Source organism: Amblyraja radiata, chromosome 33, assembly GCF_010909765.2.
Source record: "Amblyraja radiata isolate CabotCenter1 chromosome 33, sAmbRad1.1.pri, whole genome shotgun sequence".
In the NCBI taxonomy this organism is placed as follows: Eukaryota; Metazoa; Chordata; class Chondrichthyes; order Rajiformes; family Rajidae; genus Amblyraja; species Amblyraja radiata.
The window spans coordinates 3,754,526-3,769,394 of NC_045988.1; the positions used below are offsets into that span (position 1 = coordinate 3,754,526).

A 14,869-nucleotide genomic window follows, 5' to 3' on the forward strand; every position below is an offset into this window, starting at 1 on the left:
GTTTCCTCGTCTCCGTTCTAAATGGCTTACTCCTTATTCTTAAACTGTGGCCCCTGGTTCTGGACTCCCCCAACATCGGGAACATGTTTCTTGCCTCTAGCGTGTCCAAGCCCTTAACAATCTTATATGTTTCAATGAGATACCCTCTCATCCTTCTAAACTCCAGAGTGTACGAGCCCAGCTGCTCCATTCTCTCAGCATATGACAGTCCTGCCATCCCGGGAATTAACCTCGTAAACCTACGCTGTACTCCCTCAATAGCAAGAATGTCCTTCCTCAAATTAGGGGACCAAAACTGCACACAATACTCCAGGTGTGGTCTCACTAGGGCTCTGTACAACTGCAGAAGGACCTCTTTGCTCCTATATTCGATTCCTCTTGTTATAAAGGCCAACATGCCATTCGCTTTCTTCGCTGCCTGCTGTACCTGCATGCTTTTGGATAGGTACACGGATAGGAAAGGTTTAATGGGATAAGGGCCAATGCATGCAAATGGGGCTAGTTTAAATGGGGCATGTTGGGCCGAAGGGCCTGTTTGCGTGCAGTGTGACTCTGGCTCTGTGATTATCCGCTGAATTTGGAATCTACAATGTGTTTACGTTGGATGGACTATGAGTGAGGGGGTCATCCAAAAGTTACAGCCAATAAACAGATCCTTATGCAGAGTGGTATTTATTGAAGGGCAGTCGGTGAGAGACCATTGTGCTTTATTCCACATCTTGAATCTGAAGCACAGGGGACTCGGTGTAACAAGGAACAGTTGAGGTGTAGCAGCAGCCGGGCAAACGCAGCGGGGGATGTGATGGTTAGATGAGATGAAATATGTCACTTGTGTGGAACATGCATGTTGGGACCAATGGGTTTGGCTTGTGTCAATGCGCCCATTGTGAAATATAAACAATGGCCACACTGCACTTCACTGAGAACAGAACTTAACCAAACTTTGGAAACATTTCTCTCTGCACTTCTGGCAGTTTGAGATGGGAATAATAAGCCAGTTAGAACCACAATCAAAGGGCTTTTGATTCAGTTCTGAGGGAAAAGTTTGTGACAAAGTGTGGATGTTAAGTTGGCAAAGGGGGGGTCGGGAAGCGGAATGATGAATTTCTCCCTTGTGTTAGGACTTGGATGTTCTTGAGTAGCCGTGTGGATGGTGTCCCAGATCTGCTCATCCTTTGCATGGCCATTGTGTTACCACCAACTCACTCCTTCCTCAGTCTGACACCTGGGTCCTGACCCGAAACGTCCACAGACCGTTCCCTCCGCAGATGCTGCCCGACCCGCTGTGTACCTCCAGCACTGTGTGTTTTGCACGGGATGCCAGCATCTGTAGTCTCTTGTGGCTCAACCCGATGGCCACGGCCCTTTGCTCTCCTCATACAGTCATAAGGAATAGTAGAATTAGGCCATTTGGCCCATCAAGTCCACTCCACCATTCAATCATGGCTGATCTATCTCTCCCTCCTAACCCCATTCTCCTGCCTTCTCCCCATAACCTCTGACACCCGTATTAATCAAGAATCTATCTATTTATGCCTTAAAAATGACTTGGTCTCTGCAGCCTTCTGTGGCAAAGAATTCCACACAAGGAGAAGGTACAAACTGTCTGTACGGAGTTTGCACGTTCTCCCTTCGACCTGCGTGGGTTTTAGAAACATAGAAACATAGAAATTAGGTGCAGGAGTAGGCCATTCGGCCCTTCGAGCCTGCACCGCCATTCAATATGATCATGGCTGATCATCCAACTCAGTATCCCGTACCTGCCTTCTCTCCATACCCTCTGATCCCCTTAGCCACAAGGGCCACATCTAACTCCCTCTTAAATATAGCCAATGAACTGGCCTCTCGACTACCCTCTGTGGCAGGGAGTTCCAGAGATTCACCACTCTCTGTGTGAAAAAAGTTCTTCTCATCTCGGTTTTAAAGGATTTCCCCCTTATCCTTAAGCTGTGACCCCTTGTCCTGGACTTCCCCAACATCGGGAGCAATCTTCCTGCATCTAGCCTGGTCAACCTCTTAAGAATTTTGTAAGTTTCTATAAGATCCCCTCTCAATCTCCTAAATTCTAGAGAGTATAAACCAAGTCTATCCAGTCTTTCTTCATAAGACAGTCCTGACATCCCAGGAATCAGTCTGGTGAACCTTCTCTGCACTCCCTCTATGGCAATAATGTCCTTCCTCAGATTTGGAGACCAAAACTGTACGCAATACTCCAGGTGTGGTCTCACCAAGACCCTGTACAACTGCAGTAGAACCTCCCTGCTCCTATACTCAAATCCTTTTGCTATGAAAGCTAACATACCATTCGCTTTCTTCACTGCCTGCTGCACCTGCATGCCCACTTTCAATGACTGGTGTACCATGACACCCAGGTCTCGCTGCATCTCCCCTTTTCCTAGTCGGCCACCATTTAGATAATAGTCTGCTTTCCTGTTTTTGCCACCAAAATGGATAACCTCACATTTATCCACATTATACTGCATCTGCCAAACATTTGCCCACTCACCCAGCCTATCCAAGTCACCTTGCAGTCTCCTAGCATCCTCCTCACAGCTAACACTGCCCCCCAGCTTAGTGTCATCCGCAAACTTGGAGATATTGCCTTCAATTCCCTCATCCAGATCATTAATATATATTGTAAATAGCTGGGGTCCCAGCACTGAGCCTTGCGGTACCCCACTAGTCACTGCCTGCCATTGTGAAAAGGACCCGTTTACTCCTACTCTTTGCTTCCTGTTTGCCAGCCAGTTCTCTATCCACATCAATACTGAACCCCCAATGCCGTGTGCTTTAAGTTTGTAAACTAATCTCTTATGTGGGACCTTGTCGAAAGCCTTCTGGAAGTCCAGATACACCACATCCACTGGTTCTCCCCTATCCACGCTACTAGTTACATCCTCGAAAAATTCTATAAGATTCGTCAGACATGATTTACCTTTTGTAAATCCATGCTGACTTTGTCCAATGATTTCACCACTTTCCAAATGTGCTGCTATCCCATCTTTAATAACTGACTCTAGCAGTTTCCCCACTACCGATGTTAGACTAACTGGTCTGTAATTCCCCGTTTTCTCTCTCCCTTCCTTCTTAAAAAGTGGGGTTACGTTTGCTACCCGCCAATCCTCAGGAACTACTCCAGAATCTAAAGAGTTTTGAAAGATTATTACTAATGCAATAATTTTCTCCAAGATCTTCAGTTTCTCCCACACTCCAAAGATGTACAGGTTTGTAGGTCAATTGGCTTGGTGTATGTGTAAAAATTGTCCATAGCGTGTGTGGGATAGTGTTAATGTGCGGGGATTGCTGGTCGGTGCGGACTCGATGGGCTGAAGGGCCTGTTTCCGTGCCGTATCACTAAACTAAACTAAGCTTCTGTCTCCGGAGAGTGAGGGCATCAGCCCTCTGGTCCTCCATTCTTGCCTTTCTCTCTCAATGGGCCCTTACCTCTGCCTCACCTTGCCCTTGTGTCCCCCCTCCCTGAGCAAGGGTGTACGCGTGAACTTAACATGGCTATACAGCATTGTCCCAGGTTGGAACGGGTGCTTTGGGATGAGGCAGGATGGTAAATTATTAATATCCATTAAAAATAGTTTACAGTAGCTTTGTATCTCTGGCCTGAGGGAATCTCGTGGGTGGGTGCCTGAGCGAGAGGGAGGGCCGGTGGCATCCACATTAGCTTCTCATCTCCTTGCTGTTCCAATAACTTGTTCAGGGGTTGACTTGCGATTATTGAATGTTCAGTTGAAGCCGGTTTCAAACTTGCTATCTCTCCCCATATCTCCCCCTGCCCCCCCCCCCCACCTCCCTCTCCCTCCTCCCCCCACCTCTCTCCCTGCTCCTTCTCTCCCCCTGCCTCCCTCCCTATCCCCTGCCCACCCTCTCTCTTTCTCTCTCCTATGCCCCTCCCCCACCCCCACTCTCTCCCCACCTCTATCGCCTGCCTCTCTCTCTTTCTCTCTCCTCTGTGCTCTCTCCCTCTCTCCCCCTTCCTCTCTCCACTCCCCACCCTCTCTCCCCCAATCCCCCCCTCTCTCCCCCCCCCCCACTCCCCACCTCTATCGCCTGCTCCCCTCTCTTTCTCTCCTCTGTGCTCTCTCTTTCTCTCCCTCTCTCCCCCTTCCTCTCTCCGCTCCCCACCCTCTCCCCCACACTCCCCCCCCTCTCCCTTCCTCCCCCCACTCGCCCATTCCAGTCTCCGCTCTCTACCCACCCTCCCTCCCTGCCTTCTCTAATCCCGCCCCTCTCCCCCCCAGTCTGGGCCCCTAATTGAACATTTAGTTTCCCTGCCGAATAAAGTGGGGCTGTTTGAAATTTTCGGAGAAACCTTGTGATTGGTGCTTTTTTTGATTTTTGCGTTGTTCCTGGAAGGGCAGACTTCCCATCTGTAAATAATGACGGGGCCTGAATGAAAATTTACATACAAATTCCTGCGCCTCTTGTTGTGTGAGGCTGGGCCTGAACGAACAGGCCCTGGGCTGGGCTAGGCCTCTGTGCAGAGGGCCCTGTCTCTGCTGAAAAACCCAGCCCTAGTACATATTCTGTTCACCAAATTTCCTGATTGTATATTAAAAATATGTAAACCTGTTTGCATCACAGCCAGCGATGAAAATTGGGATGGGATTTGACACGAGATGTGGCTGCTTCATTCCTGAGAAATACAGACCCCACTTTCCTTTCTGACACCGATGTCTGATACATTCTTGTTCCGTGCCAGTGGTTGCCTGTGAAACTCTACTCCCATGGGAATTAGTGCCTGGAGAGCTGTTCTCCATGAGTTAGAGCCAGCTGAGCTACAGCCTGGTGAAAGAACTGCAGATGCTGGTTTAAACCGAAGGTAGACACAAGATGCTGGAGTAACACAGCGGAACAGGCAGCATCTCTGGAGAGATGGAAGGGGTGACCTTTTGGGTCTCAACCTTTCTTCAAATTGAGGGTCTCTGCCCGTTCCTTCTCCCCAGAGATGCTGCCTGGCTGGCTGAGTTACTCCAGCATACATAGAAACATAGAAAATAGGTGCAGGAGGAGGCCATTCGGCCAGCACCGCCATTCATTGTGATCATGGCTGATCGTCCCCAATCAATAACCCATGCCAGCCATTTCCCCATATCTCTTGATCCCACCAGCCCCTAGAGCTCTATCTAACTCTCTTAAATCCATCCAGTGATTTGACCTCCACTGACCTCTGTGGCAGGGAATTCCACAAATTCACAACTCTCTGGGTGAATTTTTTTTTCTCACCTCAGTCCTAAATGACCTCCCCTTTATTCTAAGACTGTGTGGCCCCTGATTCTGGACTCGCCCAACATTGGGAACATTTTTCCTGCATCTAGCCTGGCCAGTCCTTTTATAATTTAATATGCTTCTATAAGATCCCCCCTCAGCACTTTGTGTCTATCCCGGTGAGTCAGTGTTCACTGCGAGACTTGGCGATCGTTTCCGCAGAGCACCTTCGCTCAGTCCGCCTGGTCTGATGTGATCCCTCGGTTTGTATCCAAGCACAGACTCGCCGACCATTTCATCAAACACTAACTGTATCTCCAAACTAACGCTCGGCCCAGCTAGGTCTGCTGGATCTCCCGGTTACGAAACACTTTAACTCCCATTCTCATTCCCACACTGACCTTTGTGTCCTGGGCCTCGTCCAGAGTGAAGCCAAGCATAAATTGGAGGAACAACGCATCATATTTTGCTTGGGCAGCTGACAACCCAGCTGTGTGAATATTGATTTCACTAACTTCATGTTCCCCTTGCATCCCCCCTCTCTGCATCCCCTCCCCCACTCTAGTCGTCCTGTGAAGCTTCACTGGCTGTTAACTCGTTATCACCTTTCCAAACAATGGTCCATTGTGGACTCCACCTTTCCTTGCTCATCGTTAAGGGCCTGTCCCACCTGGCGATTTTTTTTCGATGACTGCCGGCGTCATATAGAAACGTCACCTATTCCCTTTCTCCAGAGATGCTGCCTGACCCACTGAGTTACTCCAGCATTTTGTGTCTATCTTCGGTGTAAACCAGCATCTGCAGTTCCTTCCAACGCCTTAAAAGTCCTGACAGATTCAGAACTACTTCTCCATATGTATTCGACCAAGATCCAAAGTAATTAAGGAGACATCCATCAAATTATTCTGCATTTCCAGAGAAAGGATTCTGGGTTTGTTCGGACTAGTGTGTTTGGTATTGGGTATCTTGTTATCTCCTTGTATTAGGAGTACGCCAGGGCGTTTTTCTGGACACTGCCAGTATTGGGGGAGGGGTGAGCTGTCGTGGTGGCTTGCGCTGCACAGGAGATTTATCGGGCCAATATTGAGAGTTCTCAACAGCGACGGGGAATGAAACTAGCAAGCGAGAAAGCTAAGCGTAGAGATTTTCAGAGACTACACCATCCCGTCCCCCCCCCCCCACCCACACCAGCCTACCCATGTCATTATATTTTGTCCCTCATTTTTGGCAGCACAATGATGCCGTGGCAGAGTAACTGCCTCACAGCGCCAGAGACTCGCGTTTGTTCTTGACTGCGGCTGCTGTCTACCGAGTTTGTACATTCTCCCTGTGACCACGTGGGTTTTCTCCGGGTGCTTTGGTTTCTTTCCACATTCCAAAGACGTGCAGGTTTGTAGGTTAATTGGCTTCGGTAAATTGTAAAATTGTCCCCCAAGTGTGCAGGATAGTGTAATAGCCCTGTCCCACGGTGCTAGTTCATTCCAAGAGCTCTCCTGAGTTTAAAAAAAAAATCAAACTCGTGGTAAGCACGGAGAATGAACGTAGGGGGTACGTCGGAGCTCGGGGACGTCTCTTAGCGCTAACGGCAGGTACTCGGGAAGACTCGCTAACGGCAGGTAAGCACGGGAAGACTCGTGAAGATTTTTCAACATGATGAGAAATTGAGTACCGAAGAGTGGCCATTACCGTAAATCTCAGAGTTCGAATCAGGGCAAACTCGGGAGAACTCTTGGAATGAACTTGTACAGTGGGACAGGGGTTTTAGCGTTTGGAGATTTCGCTGATCGGCACGGACTCGTTGGGCCGAAGGGCCAGTTTGGGAGCTTTATCGCTGAAGCCTAAAGTCTTTGCCACTTCAGTCCTTATTCAGGGAAGTGGTGGCTTATTCTCGGACATGGTTCTGTACTGGTTTACTGCTCCCTGCCACTACTGGAGCAGACCCAGCAATTCCCCGTTGATCCATTCAAAGGCCACTTAACACACGAATAAAGAGCAGAAGTCGACAGCTCCTTCCCTTGGAGCTGCCCTGCAGTTTAATAAGATCACGACTGATCTGATTGCAACCTCCACTCCGCATTCCCAACGCCCCGGGTCATTTTTCACCCCCTTGGTTATCGAGAATGATTCCACTTCTGTTTTAAATATATTCAGTGAACAAAATGAATCATCACCTCCACCGGCTTACATGGGTAGCCCTGTATATTGCAACAATGATTCCCACAGGAGGCAATATTCTCTCCACCCTCACCCTCTCAAGATTCCCTCAGGATCTGATATGTTTTAATTAAATGCCTACGTCAGCAGACACAATCTAACTGCTTTATCCTGTAAGAGCACAAATTGCTGGAGTAACTCAGCAGGTCAGGCAGCCTTTGATTAGGTGACTTTGGACTTTGGAGATACAGTGTGGAAAAGGGCCCTTCGGCCCACCGAGCCCGTGCCCACCAGATCGCCTCGTAACACTAACACTGCCCTACACACACTAGGGACAATTTACAATTTTTACCAAAGCCAATAAACCTAGAAAACCTGCACGTCTTTGTAGTGTGGGACGAAACTGGAGCGCCCGGGGAAAACCCACGCAGTCACGGGGAGAACATACAAACTCCATACAGACAGCACCCCTAGCCAGGATCGAACCGGGGTCTCTGGCGCTGTGAAGCAGGAACTCTACCGCTGCGCCATCATGCCGCCCTAATTCAGTCTGAAGAAGGGAATCGACCTGAATCCGTCACCTGTCCACGTTCTCCAGAGGCACTGTCCGACATGCTGGGTTACTCCAGCACTTGTGACCCTTCTGTGTGCTAACCAGCATCTGCAGTTCTTTGTGCCTACGTGCCCTAAACCTGGTACAAGGAGTTGATGTCTGGGAACGGCAGTCAGAATGAGAAGGAAAGAACTGCAGATGCTGGTTTAAATCGAAGATAGACACAAAATGCTGGAGTCACTCAGCGGGACCGGCAGCATCTCTGGAGAGAAGGAATGGGTGATATTTCGGGTCGTGTCCCTTCTTCAGACTGATGTCAGGAGTGGATGGCACAGAGATGGAATGTAGTCGGAGACAGTAAGACTGGCGGGAGAACTGGGAAGGGGGAGGGGATGGAGGGGGGGGGGGGGGATTGCAAGGGCTACTTGAAGTTCGAGAAGTCGACCTCCGTACCACTGGGGGTGTAAGCTGCCCTATCAAAATAGACAATAGACAATAGGTGCAGGATTAGGCCATTTGGCCCTTCGAGCCAGCACCGCCATTCAATGTGATCATGGCTGATCATCCCCAATCAGTACCCCGTTCCTGCCTTCTCCCCATATCCCCTGACTCTGCTATTTTTAAGAGCACTATCTAGCTTCTCTTGAAACCATCCAGAGAACCTGCCTCCACCGCCCCCTGAGGCAGAGAATTCCACAGACTCACCACTCTCTGTGAGAAAAAGTGTTTCCTCGTCTCCGTTCTAAATGGCTTACTCCTTATTCTTAAACTGTGGCCCCTGGTTCTGGACTCCCCCAACATCAGGAACATGTTTCCTGCCTCTAGCGTGTCCAAACCCTTAACAATCTTATATGTTTCAATGAGATCTCCTCTCGTCCTTCTAAACTCCAGAGTGTACAAGCCCAGCTTCCCCATTCCCTCAGCATATGACAGTCCCGCCATCCCGGGAATTAATCTTGTAAACCTGTAAGTATTGCGTACAGTTTTGGTCTCCTAATCTGAGGAAAGACATTCTTGCCATAGAGGGAGTACAGAGAAGGTTCACCAGGCTGATTCCTGGGATGGCAGGACTTTCATATGAAGAAAGACTGGATAGACTCGGCTTGTACACGCTAGAATTTAGAAAATTGAGGGGGGATCTTATAGAAACGTACAAAATTCTTAAGGGGTTGGACAGGCTCGATGCAGGAAGATTATTCCCGATGTTGGGGAAGTCCAGAACTAGGGGTCACAGTTTAAGGATAAGACGGAAGTCTTTTAGGACCAAGATGAAGAAATCATTTTTTACACAGAGAGTGGTGAATCTGTGGAATTCTCTGCCACAGAAGGTAGTTGAGGCCAGTTCATTGGCTATATTTTAGATGTGGCCCTTGTGGCTAAAGGGATCAGGGGATATGGAGAGAAGGCAGGGATGGGATACTGAGTTGGATGATCAGCCATGATCATATCGAATGGCGGTGCAGGCTCGAAGGGCCGAATGGCCTACTCCTGCACCTATTTTCTATGTTTCTATGTTATAACCTACGCTGCACTCCCTCAATAGCAAGAATATGCGGTGCCGTTTCTTGTCAGAGTGAGAATATGGTTGTTACTGAAGGTATCGGCGCTGGCAACGGAATCTACAGCAGACCATTGGTAGCAAAGATCATTGCTACAGCTGTTTGGGGAGGTTTAAGTCTGTCGGAGGGCAGGCTCAGGAGCTCCCCCTACCAGACGATCAGTTGACAGGAGTTTGGTTACATCTTGGGTCGGATGCAGACAGGGTCACTCATTCATGTTTCTGTTTTGTTTTCGCAGACCAGTGAGGACCCAGCACACTGCGGGAGGAAGGAGAATGTTTTACTATCCGGCTCTCTCATCGCTCACCGCTTGCTTTCCAACTGCATAAGAAACTGCCTGATTGGAGTATCTTCAGTAAGGATCTTAAATAGATTAAAGTTAAACTCATTAAAGAAGGTGGGGAATTTATAATCAGGTGTTCTGATAGGGAACTGTGGATGCAGTGCGATGTCTTTTACCAGTCTGACACCACATTTAATAGGATCATTCTGGGACAGACACAGATTGCAGGAGTAACTCAGCGGGTCAGGCAGCATCTCTGGAGAGAAGGAATGGGTGACGTTTCGGGTCAAGACCCTTTAGTTTAGTTTAGAGATACAGCGTGGAAACAGGCCCTACGGCCCACCGAGTCCGTGCCGACCAGCGATCCCCGCACACTAACACTATCCTGCACACACTAGGGACAAATCACAAAATGTGTAAGAAAGAACTGCAGATGCTGGTATAAATCGAAGGCAGACACAAAATGCTGGAGTAACTCAGCGGGTCAGGCAGAATCTCTGGAGAGAAGGAACGGGCGACGTTTCGGGTCGAGGCTGATGTCAGGGGAGGGGGCGGGACAAAAATCGAGTTACACATTTACCAAGCCAATTAACCTTCAAACCTGTACATCCCTGGAGTTTCGGCCCGAAACGTTGCCTATTTCCTTCGCTCCATAGATGCTGCCTCACCCGCTGAGTTTCTCCAGCACTTTTGTCTACCTTCGATTTTCCAGCATTTGTAGTTCCTTCTTAAACAGTTTTGTAGGTTAATTGGCTTACTATTAATGTAAATTATTGTGTGTGTGTGTGTGTGTGTGTGTGTGTCTGTGTGTGTGTGTGTGTGTGTGTGTGTGTGTGTGTGTGTGTGTGTGTGTGTGTGTGTGTGTGTGTGTGTGTGTGTGTGTGTTAATGTGCGGGGATCGCTGCTCGTCACAGACTCGAGGGGCCGAGGAGCCTGTTTCCACGCTGTATCTCTAAATGGATATAAACTAAGCTAAGCTGCTGAATGCAACAAATCTAAACAGGTGGAAGTCCTCTTGGTGCTGCCTGTCCCCAGGGCCCAGCCTTTACTCCGTCTGAATGCTTCAATTGCTCCTCACCAGAGCAGTGACTAGCAACATTTAGTCTTGTGGCAGTGTTGTGAACACATCGGCATTCAGAGATGCAGCGTGTGGGATTATTGTGTCATTTCCTCCCAATTGCATTTGCGGGAACGAAGGAACGACTGGCCAAAACAAATTGCCCGGCCCTCTTGAGTTTGTCATATTAGCCGGCATGCCGTTCGTGACAGTCATTGCCTGTCTGTGCCCTAGACACAAGGCTGGGAGAACCTCGCTTGTGAAACTTTAGATATCGTTGGTCCAAAGTGGTAGAATAATAGAAATCTGCAGTTGCCCATTTGGCCTGGTGAGCTCAGATTGACCAAAAACAAACTCATTTGTATGATGTGACTTTAAGGTTCTTGCCCTGTGGTTCTGCAGCTCGCAGCTTCTCATGTTCACTGTTTGCAACGCTGCACTGTTAACTTTCAAACACGGTGGAGCAGCGGTAGAGTTGCTGCCATACAGCGCTCGTAGTGCCAGAGACCCCGGTTCGACCCCGACTACGGGTGCTGTCTGTACGGAGTTTGTACGTTCCTCCCTGTGGCCTGCGTGGGTTTTCCCCGAGACCCCCCGAGATCTCCGGTTTCCTCCCACACTCCAAAGACGTACAGGTTTGTAGGTTGACTGGCGTGGTATAAATGTAAATTGTCCCCAGTGTGTGTAGGGTAGTGTTAATGTGCGGGGATCGCTGGTCGGTGCGGACTCAGTGCGCCGAAGGGCCTGTTTCCGCGCTGTATATCTAAACTAAACTAAACTGGTCAAAGCATATGAGCAACGGATGAGGTCATGGAATGCATTTGAGACAGTTCCTGGAAGAATATTTAGTGAACCCATTCAGTGAAGCGGCTATTTTGGGATGTGTAATAAAACAGGATTAATCGGTCACCTCAGTAAAGGATTCTCCATTGGTGTTGGCTTATTGATGTCACGTGTTGCTGTAAGATACAGTCTCATCAGGCTCCACTGTACCGTACTTGAGGACAATCAAACCATCCACCAGCTCAACAGGTAGTGCCAAAGGAAACCATGCATCGTTGGTTATTACAGGTATCAGAAGTAATGGGGAGAAGGCAGGAGAATGGGGTTAGGAGGGAGAGATAGATCAGCCAGGATTGAATGGCAGAGCAGACTCGATGGGCCGAATGGCCTCATTTTACTCCTACTTATGACCTTATAGTTGTGGGCGGCACAGTGGCGCAGCAGTAGAGTTGCTGCCTAACAGCTCAAGAGACCCGGGTTCGATCCCAACTACGGCTGCTGTCTGTACGGAGTTTGTACATTTTCCCTGTGACCGCCTGGGTTTTCTCCCCACGCTCCAAAGACGTGCGGATTTGTTGGCTAATTGGTGATCGTTGGTCGGCACGGACTCGGTGGGCCGAAGGGTCTGTTCCCGTGCTGTTTCTCTAAAGTCTCAATTGCAGGATGGAGTGTTATAGCTACAGATAAAGTGCAGGTAAAGAAAAGTGCAAGGTCTGCACGAGGTAGACTGGAGGATCGGGAATATATCCTTAGCTTGTGAGAGCTCTGTTGATGAGACTGACAGTGGCTGTTCTTGAATCTGGCAGTATGTGCTTGCAAGCTTTAATATCTGCTGCCCAATGAGAAACAGGAAAAGACCGATTATGTTAATAGAAGAAGTTGGGAGAATGTTGGAATCCATTATTAATGGAAATGATAAATCTTGGCGCTTAACAAGTATAACATGATTAGATGCTGCTAACAAATACAGGGCGGCACGGTGGCACAGTGGTACTGTTCCGGCCTTACAGCCTTTGCAGCGCCAGAGAGCTGGGTTCGAACCCCACTATGGGTGGTGTCTATATGCAGTTTGTACATTCTCCCCGTGACCACGTAGGTTTTCTACCTACACTCCAAAGACATTCAGTTTTCTAGGTTAATTGTTTTGGTATGTGTAAAAATTCTCCCGAATGTGTGCGTGTAGGGTAGTGTTAATGAGTGGGGATCGCTGGTCGGCGCGGACTCGGTGGGCCGAAGGGTCTGTTTCCACACTGTATCTCCAAAGCAAAGTAAACATGGTTTTATGAAAGTGAAACGATTTTTAACATGTTGGCCTGCCTTGTAGATTTGACTGGCAGGATGGATAAAGGGGAGCAGATAGATGTACGTTGTATACACAAAAATTGCTGGAGAAACTCAGCGGGTGCAGCAGCATCTATGGAGCGAAAGAAATAGGCAACGTTTCGTCCCGAAACCCTTCTTCAGACCCGTTCTGGATTACCTAAGTCAGGGGTGGGGAACCTGCGGCCTTCTAGGCCATTAAGTGCGGCCTTTTGAATGAATCCAAATTTTGTAGAACAAATCCTTTTATTTTCATTAATATGTTTTTGTTCATCTTTTATTATTTTTATTTTAATCTTAAAATGAACGTATTTAAAATACCAAAGAGTAAAAGAAGATTCAACAAAATAATCCTCCCCGACTGACAGCCACAATTAAAACATAAGTAAGTCATGAGGGCTATTTTAAAAAAAAAATGTACATTTTCAACCATATCTAATTGAAGTTTGTTGGATGCGGCCTTATTAGATTACAGCTAACTTAACGCAGCATTCCAACATGAAAATGTTCCCCACCCCTGGTCTAAGACCTTCATTAAGGTGTCACAGACAGGATTGGTTGCCACACAACACAACAACTGATAACATAAAAACATAGAAACATAGAAAATAGGTGCAGGAGTAGGCCATTCGGCCCTTCAAGCCTGCACCGCCATTCAATATGATCATGGTTGATCATCCAACTCAGTATCCTGTACCTGCCTTCTCTCCATACCCCCTGATCCCTTTAGCCACTAGGGCCACATCTAACTCCCTCTTAAATATAGCCAATGAACTGGCCTCAACTACCTTCTGTGACAGAGAATTCCAGGGATTAACCACTCTCTGTGTGAAAAATGTTTTTCTCATCTCGGTCCTAAAAGATTTCCCCCTTATCCTTAAACTGTGACCCCTTGTTCTGGACTTCCCCAACATCGGGAACAATCTTCCTGCATCTAGCCTGTCCAGCCCCTTAAGAATTTTGTAAGTTTCTATAAGATCCCCCCACAATCTTCTAAATTCTAGCGAGTACAAGCCGAGTCTATCCAGTCTGGATATTGAGAATGACTATTTCCATGACTAGTCCAAAGAAGAATCAGTCTGAAGAAGGGCCCCAACCTGAAACAGCCACCTATTCATGTTATCCAGAGATGCTGCCTGACCCGATGAGTTACTCCAGCACACTCCAGTCTTTTATTTCCCCATGAATAGGGGAGGGTTGGTTAACAGGAGAGAAAACAAAGAATAGGGATAAACGAGGTCACCATCAAGTTGTAAACTTTGTATCTTTGCCTCAGGGGCCATTGTTTGGGACCTCAGCCTTTTTACACCCCATATAAATGATGTAAATGAAGGAGCCACGCATAATGTGTGAATGTTTGCAGAACTGCTAAGTTTTAGTTGTTGAAGTAATTTATGAGCAGTGCACAAAGAGACTCTAAGCGGTTTGAAACGGTCCGAGATGCTTGTGGGCAAAAAGGTAAATATAATTAGGTGGGGATTATTTTTTGGGAGGGCAAAAATGCTGGAGAAACTCAGTGGGTGCAGCAGCATCTATGGAGCGAAGGAAATAGGCAACGTTTCGGGCCGAAACCTTTGGTTTCGGGCCGAAACGTTGCCTATTTCCTTCGCTCCATAGATGTTTCGGCCCGTAACGTTGCCTATTTCCTTCGCTCCATAGATGCTGCTGCACCCGCTGAGTTTCTCCAGCATTTTTGTCTACCTTCGATTTTCCAGCATCTGCAGTTCCTTCTTAAAAATGTTTTGGGAGGAAGCATAGAAAAACGAGATTGCTTAAATGACGAGAGACGGCGAAGTCTGTGGGAAGGAACTGCAGGTGGTGGTGGTTTAAACCGAAGATAGACACACAAAAAGCTGGAGTAACTCAGCGGGCGGGACAGGCAGCATCCCTGGAGAGAAGGAACGGGTGACGTTTCGGGTCGGGACCCTTCTTTGTGACTG

At 48.1% G+C, this 14,869-nt stretch overlaps 1 protein-coding gene across 3 annotated transcripts in view; it reads left to right on the forward strand.

Annotated features, from left to right (window-relative positions):
• bcl9l (BCL9 like) overlaps nt 1–14,869 on the forward strand; it is a 132,501-nt gene that overhangs the window by 73,449 nt on the left and 44,183 nt on the right. For 2 of the 3 annotated variants that reach the window (XM_033049752.1, XM_033049753.1), the window contains exon 2: nt 9,725–9,841. The exons of the other annotated variant lie outside the window; for it this stretch is intronic. The gene's annotated coding sequence lies outside the window, so the exon portion shown is untranslated. The remainder of the gene's footprint in view (nt 1–9,724; nt 9,842–14,869) is intronic. 3 annotated transcript variants of the gene reach the window in all.